A 9,556-nucleotide genomic window follows, 5' to 3' on the forward strand; every position below is an offset into this window, starting at 1 on the left:
GAGAGAGAGAGAGAGAGAGAGAGAGAGAGAGAGAGAGAAGTTTATGATTCTTGCTCTTGGACATTTCAGTTCATGCCATCTGCCTCCATTACTTGTGGGTCTGTGGTCAGGTAGAGCTTATGATAGGAGCGGGAGGCAGAGGCAGACTTTACCTCTTGCCCAGAGTGAATGAGAGACAGAGGAAATGATTAGAGTTCCATAAGCCTTTCAGGGGCATGCCCCTATTGACCTAATTTACTTCCACTCAACCCTATCTCTTAAAGGCACCTCTGTCTCTCAGCAGTGCAACAGGCTGGGAACCATGACTTTGACAAATTGGCCTTTGGATGAAGATTTAAGATTTAAACTATAGTATAGTGTCAAGTACTTTCCTTTAGAACAGGTGCTGTTTCCCTCATATTCCAGAGGGGAGTTTTGAGATTTACACAGTTCTGTCCTTGTGGGGAGATCCAGGTCCAGTAAACAGTTGGCTCCAAGGGTTGAAGCCACATGGTCTCCCTGCAGAGTGTGTGCCTTTAGATGCTTCTTGTCCACTCCTGTAGCTCTCGCTCAGCATAAACTCCCACCTTTGTGTACTCCCTCTGGGTCTGGTGTGGATTTTCTCCTCTTGGCTCCAAACACTGGTGATTCTGAATGCCAACCCTGCCCCTAGTCTCCAAGCCTGGATCTGCTAGCAGTCTCAGTTGCATTGAAGACTCTGTACTTACTGATATCCCCAGAGCCTAGTTCCAGGCCCTCTCCCTTACTTTCCTTTCTATCTGTCTGTTTGTGGTTCTCTTCAAATGTCTGTGCAGGTGGCTCACAGTTTGCTTCTTCAAGCCCAGGTGATCCCTTAGGTGACCAACTGGAGCTAGGGATACTTTAGAGGCCTTTGTGGTTCCTCTGTGATAAACCCTACTAGCTCCGTGCCAGAGGTATAGAGCTGGATATGGAAGCCAGTTTTGATAACATTTACCTGTAAGCAAATAAGTAAGAAACAGTTTCTCCCTGTGGGAAATAATGTGATTTTTACAAGGACAGATGGCATTTTCTCCCCTTTGGGCATTCTAGAAGGCGTCTTTGTCAGAAAGAACTTGGAAGAGCTAATGTTGGCAGGAGCCAACATGCCATGTTCATGAGCCCCTCCAGCCTCCGTTCTGTATCTGTAAAGACAATGGTGAGGGACACGTTCTTACAGTTTGAGTGAAACAAGCCACGGCAGCTTCTCTAAGTTCCAGTAACCCAGCACATCGAGCTATGGTGATGGATTGAAAAGGAAACCAAGGACAGAATTTGGACTGAGTCTCTTCACTCCCGTCACTCCCTGTAGTTTCCAGCTGCTCCGCTATCTTTGGTTTAAACAGTGCTATTTTTGTCAAGATTAAGCATCGTTTTGTTTCTTTTAAGCCTGGGCTTTGCTTTGCTTGGAAGTGTTCATCTGGGTTTTACTCCCTTTTCTGATCCATAAAAATTTTTTTTTCATTTTCAAATAAGCCTTTCGCTTTGTACAATGTCTTTGGCTTCCCGCTATTATTTGCTCCTCACTCATAGGGTGCTCTTCGCTGTCTAATTTTAGATCATGCATAATGCTGGAGAATCAGCCTCTCTCTTGGAGGAATAAACACCATGGCTGAGACGTCACTTCTCATTAATCAGTATTGGAGAAGATGAAGACAGCTGTGGTGGGGAGAGGGGGCCAGGAACTCACAAAGTCTGACCCTTTCAAAGTCGACTTAATCCTCCCTCTTATCCCCTGTCTACTGCACTCTTGGAGGGTGGATGGGCCCTCTTCAACATGAAGAAATGAGCTTCTGCACTGTTTGCCTTTGTCACAGCAACAAAAGCTCTGGAAAATTCCAATTAATTAGCAAGCCTTGGGCTAATGAAAGAATAAAACCGAAAGAGAAATGCTCTAAGCTTTCAGAGAGGCGTAAGCATGTGAGCACAATGCTGATTTCAAATATTTGGGGCTGTTTGTATAATTTTCCCAGGGTTTGCCTTCCTGAGGCTCTCAGCGCTAAGTCACGAGAGATGAGAACAAGGATTTGTCAGGGTTAGGCTCCTAACATCACTGGCTTTTAAGGACACTAAATGACCCACCATCACTGGAGGAAGGCAGTTAAACGTGAACTCACACACTCAGGGAAATTAAAACCAGAAAGTAGAGCTTTGTACATTTGTGTTTAGAGGAAGACGTGAGGATTAGATGAATGTAAAGAAGATTATGAAGTAAGTTCAAATTTAATGACTATGAAGGGCCAGGAAATTGCTATACTGTTGTGGAACTGACTGTGGATTTGTGCTAATAAGGCTTCCACACGTGGATGGTGACGAAAACCACTGGTCACTCATTTGTTGTCTTTATATTTTGATGGTCATGATGATTAATCACCTCAAAATCGCTACAAGCTAACTTACTGAGAGTTTCTGTTCTGGGTGTATTTAATTTTCTCAACAATTCCGTAAGAGCTTAGACACTCACTGTGTGTCGATGTGACTGAGGAGTTTACTAACTGTACTTTGTTTCTGTAGAACATGGAGGCTAACTGAGCTCCCAAATGACTGGCTCGCATGTGGTAGTGGGAGATCTAGACGGGAGTCTATGCAGTTGGCTTTCAGCTCCTCGGTTTGGACCAGCTGGCTCTGGAACACGGTTTAAATGTGAAGGTAGACATTAGAGAGGTTAGGTGTTACCAGGTTGACCAAAAAGCCCAAGAGTTGGTGGCTTTATCTCCAGCTTGTTCATCTGTCCCTATCACCTTGAGAATGCTTACTCATCATTTCTGGTGTGTTCATTTATTATATACAAGGTCAGTGAGAAACTGGGTAGATGAAATCACTTGTGATGTGTGTGTACATGTGTGCGTGTGCATGCTCTCAAAACAAGACATCAGTTTCAGATCCAAGATCTAAGCCTGTCTGCATCCACACTTTAGCTTCCTGTATAATTTGGAAAAAAGCTGCTTTGTATTTGAAGGCTTCATTTTTTTTCTCATGAAGATAATGCCATTGTGTGTCTAGAGTCTGTAACATGGCACAGATGTTACTCATATCTAACCCAAACTGAAAGGTGAACATTGGGTAGACGATTTCTATTTAGAAGGCTGGATCCAGAGAAGAGATTAGTTCAGGAAAACTATTTTTGATGTCACCGTGTAGATATGTTTGCCTGGCAAAATCTTTCCGTAACTGGCATAACAGTTAAGAATAGCTCAGTCCTCAATGGCTAGGACTCCTGTCTGATAGCTCTCCTGTTAGTTTACTTCATTGAGTTATATACTTGTCGTCAGTGTTCTTTCTTGGGTATTTCACTTGAAGATGTTTTTCAGAATTCTTCGAAATGGTGCCATTGGAAAGATGTGTTCATATTTCGGTTGACCACACAGTATCCCACCACCCTCAGATTCATACTTACCTAAATTTCAGAATGTGATTGTCTTTTCAAATAGTCTTTGTCATATTGTTAGATTAAAAGATGTCATCATACTGGATTGGGATGTGACTTAATCCAATGATGGTTGTTATAAAAAAGGAGTGTTTGATGGTTGTTATAATAAGAAAGGAGTGTTTGGATCTAGGCACATCTGTAACAAAGGCATGTGGCTACATAAGACACAGGATGGTAAATGGTGTGATGTCAGAGGGAGAGACCTGAGAGTCGTGATGCTGGGATGAGAAAAGCAGCATCCCCTCTTACAGCCTTCTGAGAGAAAATGACCAGCAAACATGAGGAGTTAGGAATTCTGCAACTCCAAGGGAGTGAAGCTGCCTGCTTTGTGCGGCTTTGGTTAAGATAGCTCCAGAACACCAACTCAGCAAGAAAGATACCTTGCTTTAGTTGGGTTGGATGCCAGGGAGAAAGACAAGTAGATAGGAAAAACCCAGGAAAAGGATGAAAGAGTACCCAGTGTCCTGTTGGTTTCTTGTTCTGTGATACGTAACAACTCTTTTCACTTGGTGTGTGCTCAAAACAAGTGTCAGAAGTTGATGAGACAGAATTGGAAGAAAGATACTATCTTTTAATGACTGACTTTCATAAAATCAGTCTACTGTGAGTACCAAGGGTCTCCACTAGAGATACAGAATCCCAGTTACCACACAGTGACAGTGAGGAGATGGGCCCAGTATCTTACTCATCAGTTGATGAAATACGCTTATGATGGCATCTGCCTGATTTCAGAAATTAAAAAAAAAAACCTATAGATGAGTATTAGCTTAGTAGTATAGTAGACGGGAAGGTACCAAGTTCTTTAGAATTTTAGACTTTTATTTGTAAATGGGATAAATATTGAAATCCTAATGAGAAACGAGTCTCAGCCACCTAAGAGGTAAGGGCTTTGTAGAAAGCAAAAATGGTTCATAATAAGACACAAACGTCGAGCAGGCTTGGGCTATGTGGACTCAGTCTGTTCCAGAAAAGCTCAGAGCGAAGACAGCTCGTGAATTCTGTCATCAGGCAGTGAGGCCCGTATCACATGTCACTTTGCTTTGTTTTTAACATGTGGCTCAAGCTATGCCAGACCTGCTGCTGTGTGGGAGATGTACTTTCTGACAAAATAAGGCATTTTCCTGGCATCAGACCCCCTTGGAATTTTTACTGGTGTGCATAAACCCAGCAAGCTTGTGTTTCCCACACATATCCAATGTAGTCACTCTGGCTGTGTGGATGTATAATGGACTCGAAGCCTGCCAGAGCCAACCTGGTGAGGTGGTCTTGAGGCCTGTCAGAGCCAACCTGATGAGGTCTTCTTCATCATCAAAAGTTATTTAGAGGAAATGAAACCAGGCATCGTTCATCCATTATTCAAAATTTGGCTCTTATTTACCACAGGCAAAGCAGATAGGCCAAATTTGGAAGCACTGAAATGTGTTTCAGCATGGAAATGAAAGTATTCCTAACAGGCTGTCCCTTTTTCCTCTTTCTCCTCATCCATCATGATAATAAAGTTCTCTGTGAGAGTTCATTTGTATTACTTTATGGGTAGAGTTGATGATGGTGACGTTGACAGTGATAACCCGATTATGAATATTAGTGCTCATTCTTGGTTATCCACTGTTGGCTGAGTTGACAGACACTTATCTTACATAAACACTAAGGCAAGCATGAGCTTCCTTTTGAGATCCTTTCTGCTTATGCTCTGAGCTCCTACTTCTTGACCCCTACACACATTTCACTGTTGGCCACTCAAGGATCAGTGAAACCACATGGATACCTTCTCCACACAATTTATTATCTCTGATGTAAACACAGATCTAAAAGCCTACTTTAGTATGGAAGGGGCTCTAGTGAGTTATCTCTGTGTAGAATGAATAAGAGTGTGATATTAAAATATTATACAAAATGATATGAACATCTCCAGTGTATCTGTCATTCATGGCTCTGAGAGTTGGTTCCCTGATCTCTTTCACTGAACCCATATTGTGGACTATGCACTAGGTATGGAACTATGTACAAGAGATATGAACTCAAGTGAGTCACAAACCCTACTTTCTGTGAGACTACTTTGTAGAGTTAGGCAGATTTATCCAGTAACAACTCTCCCACCTGCCATCTTTGGGGCTTCCTGTTCATTATGCCAGTTTCGTTCATCTCTATGGTCTTTATTCTTAGCTGGTTTTCATTTTTTGAGACTCTTCCTCCTCTCTCAAATTCTCTCACACCTGGCTTTGTTTCTCACTATTTTCAGCTCAGCTTATGAACCACAAATCTTACCTGTCATCCAACCTCCAGCCATCATTCAACTTACTTGTGACATTGGTTTTATGGAACGTACCTTGCTTGAAGTGACCTTTCTCATGTGTTCATTCCTTGTTTTATCCTATCCTGTAAGGAAGTTGCAGAGGAAAGATCTTTATCCTCAGCAATACATTTTAGGTGAGTGAATGAGTGAGAGGAAGAAAGAAAGAAAGAAAGAAAGAAAGAAAGAAAGAAAGAAAGAAAGAAAGAAAGAAAGGAAGAGAGAGAGAAAGAAAGGAAGAGAGAGAGAGAGAGAGAGAAAGAAAGGAAGAAAGAAAGGAAGAAAAAAAAGAGTGATTAAGCTTCTATAGGGAAAGTGTGAGCATCAGGACAAGGAACTAAGTGACAGCTTTGGCAGGTAAGCAGGGTAAAGGCATCTTCATAGAATGGAGAAATGAATGTCCCAGAGTCAGGAGGCATCAGCGGCCCTGACCCTGTCCCTAACCCCCCTATCTAGACCCACCTACGCCTGGAATTCAGTGATCAGTCCAAATAATTCTCTGGTAGGGTAGATGGTCAGATCGCAGTAACTGACCACTGCCCTCTTTGAAGAAATTGATAAAGCAAAGAACACTGAGTGATTGAAAACTGTCCTTCATGCCATGGGAAGTTGCTTAAAGTTTGTCTTCCCAATAAGAAGGAATTTGGAACTGATGCAACAGAGAAAAGAAGCTTATGAAACATAAGTAGCATTCTTGACAAAACAAAAATAGAAACCTAAAAGATGCATCGTTTTTGGAAGAGAAAAGAAAGGCTTTTTCCCATTCTACTGTAAGAAAATATGTGTGGATGAGGCATGCATGTTAAACTATAGAATATGATTTGCATATTACTTCAGGGTACTGCAGCCATGGAAGTTGGGGTTTGTCAGTCCTGAGAGACATACTTGGAGTATACACACCCATTAACAAGATTGTCACTTGAAGAGACACTCACATTTCTACTGAAAAGGTTCTTTTTTTCTTTTAAGGATAAAATTTATTGATACTTAATGAAGCATGAGGTGTCTAAATGAACCATGAAAGCAATAGCTAAACTAATTAAGTGCAGATAAAGGCTCCCAGAATACATATGTGATGTGGGCTGTGCACTTATCAATCGTGCCTGGTTACACTGACATCTTTGGTAACATGCTCCCTCCTTATAGATGCTTTGGCAAAATGATGGTAAAGCCTCCTGTAATGAGTGCAGGACAGGAAGAAATAAGCATTTCGATTCCTGTAAATGTGCGTAGCATCTTTATGTCAAGCTCTGTGGGGCTTATAGGTTATAATTCAATCGAGTTAAGAGGAGTAAAAACAACATATTTTTTTCACACATTCGATTTAAGTTTTTTATGCTGTTTCATATATTCATCTTCCCACTTTCCATCTCCCCTCCCCTAAAGAGAGGTGAAGGATGCTAAAAGACACTGTGTGAATGTTTTCTTGTACAGCAGGTGTTCTCATGTGGACCATTTTCATATGAAACCAAAGCATATAGAACATACAAAAACATGCCCTGCAAAGGACTCTGAGAATGTAGGAGCCATGTCACACCTAGGCCTGTTTTGATGTCAAGCCATGCCGGTTTGTGAGGCAGGTGACTTGAGTAAATAGAGCTGTTGACATTGACGTTTGCCACCTAAGTCAGTGTCTCCCTGCTCAGTTGGTTTCTCAGTCATGGGTGCTGCACATTCTCCTTTCTGCAAGAGGATTATAATCCTGCAGGTACTTAAGTAATATACTCACTTAAGATAAAGAAATTTGACAAGGCACGAAGGCCTATATAGTTTGTGCTAGTAGCCGAGGAGCAAGATCTGTAAAAAGATGTTTGAGCAAAACTTTGCAAGCAAGCTGGGTTGTGCATCAGTTGTCCCCAGGGGCCTGAAAACACCAGCATGCTGTCTCTATCTCCAGAGGTTCTCATTTAGGAGGTTTGGGGTGGAGCCTGAGAATTTGCATGTCTACTTGACAAAGCTGATGTTATTAACTCTGACACTGAACTCTGGAAATGGCTGTGGAAGAATGTACACACTAAAGCAGAGGACAGATTTTAGGACCTTCTGTAGAAAAGTCATGTCCATGTTGGAGGGCTGTGGTTTGTCTCAGATACATGAAAATCTTTATTCATAGTTATGTGGGTATGTGCATATGAATGCAGATGGTTGCAGAGGCCAGAAGGTGGCATCAGGTGCCCTCTCGAACTGGAGTTACAGGTAGTGGGGATGTGCCACCCCATGTGGATGCTAGAGTTGAGTCCTCTGCACGAGCAGCAAGTGCTCTTAACCAGTGAGCCATGCCTCAGCCCCTTGTTTGTCTCAGATACTTGGTAGACTTCCATCCTATGATTTTTCTTTCCTAAAGGGTGCTTCTGTTCTTCCTCAAAAACATCCAGGACCCTTTTCATAGATAAGGACATTTTAAGATATCGCCATATGACGAAGAAGGCAACTCTTACAAAGACAACATTTAATTAGGTCTGCCTTACTGGTTCAGAGTTTTAGTCCATTATCATCAAGGTGGGGGCATGGCATTATCGAGGCACGCATAGGACTGGAGGAGCTGAAAGTTCTACATCTTGATCTAAAGGCAGGCAGAGTAATGGCTAGCTACCATGTGGCTAGGAGAAAGGTCTCAAAGCCCACCCTCATAGTGACATACTTCCTTCGTTCGACAAGACTACACCCACTCCAACAAGGCCACACCTCCTAATAGTGCCACTCTCTGGGCTAGGCATATTCAAACCACCATACTTTACAAGTCCGTTTTGATGAACTAAAGAATTTATTGAGGTGTTCGGGATCATGAGTGACTCAAAGGTTAGGCCATTAGGAAGTTTGTTACTGTACAGAAGACTATACTAACTGCTGAAGGATCCCGTCCACAGGATGGTGGCTGACAAAGAGCTGTCCACTGGAGGGTCCTCTGGGAGACTTAGGAGCTGCAGGAGAACCTGCAGTTGTCCTACTTCCTGAGAAGGGGAAGGCAGTAAGGGAGAGGGCAGGAGTTTTTGTTCTGGATGTGGGGAGAAGGACTGCCTCTGTTAGACATCAGACATGGCCCACAGGCAAATAGCAGTTTATAAAGGTGAAAGGTTAGCACTGTGTTAGGATGAGATGTTTAATTTTATTTGAGCATGTTAATTTGGATAAACCAAAGGGGGTTTTTGATTGCTGGACGCCAGTACTCTGATAGCTGGACATTGGCAGACAACTTTAGGGGGAGGAAGTGGCCAAATAAGGAAATGGATCTTGGTAGCTAGCTTTAGGAATGTAATCTAATGGTTTTTGGCAAGGCCTAGGGAATAGCAGGGAAGGGCAAGACCTGCCAGAGCCATGTTTGCCATGCTCAGGATGGCTTGACTTCCTTCATGGCCCTTGTGAGGGTCTTGAGGAGGTTTATGACTTTGTTCAGCTTCTGCTTCCTTGTTAACGAGCGTGGTCTCACGAAGTCTCACGGCTGGGATAAACAGATTTCCTTCAAGATGGCAACGACCATGTCCAGGCTGAAGGAAGCCGGCTCACAGCCACAATGTGCTCAGAAGGTATTTCAGGTCATGTCCTGGCGATCGAAGGTTTTAGGGGCATAAAATTCAGGTCTGAGCTTACTTTTCAGCCCTATCACCTGCTTGCTCCGTAAGCCACTGTGTTCCAGTCACCACCCAGCTGAAGCCATTTTGCTTTACATTTCTCTGTACCTAATCCTGGCCTCTTACCCCGCAGACACATGCTCCTCATACTGAGCGGTAGAGGAGGGCATGGCTGGGTGAGTGCCCTGTGAAACGATAAAGCTTCTGTGATACTATATCTCTTTCCTCTTCCTCCTCCTCCTCCTCCTCCTCCTCCTCCTCCTCCTCCTC

General features: G+C 43.0%; 1 protein-coding gene across 1 annotated transcript in view; it reads left to right on the top strand.

Moving 5' to 3' along the window:
• Positions 1 to 9,556, top strand: part of Glis3 (GLIS family zinc finger 3) — a 398,320-nt gene that overhangs the window by 85,092 nt on the left and 303,672 nt on the right. The gene's annotated exons all lie outside the window — the stretch shown is intronic.

Source organism: Grammomys surdaster, unplaced genomic scaffold, assembly GCF_004785775.1.
Source record: "Grammomys surdaster isolate TR1022 unplaced genomic scaffold, NIH_TR_1.0 141, whole genome shotgun sequence".
Classification (NCBI taxonomy): domain Eukaryota; kingdom Metazoa; phylum Chordata; class Mammalia; order Rodentia; family Muridae; genus Grammomys; species Grammomys surdaster.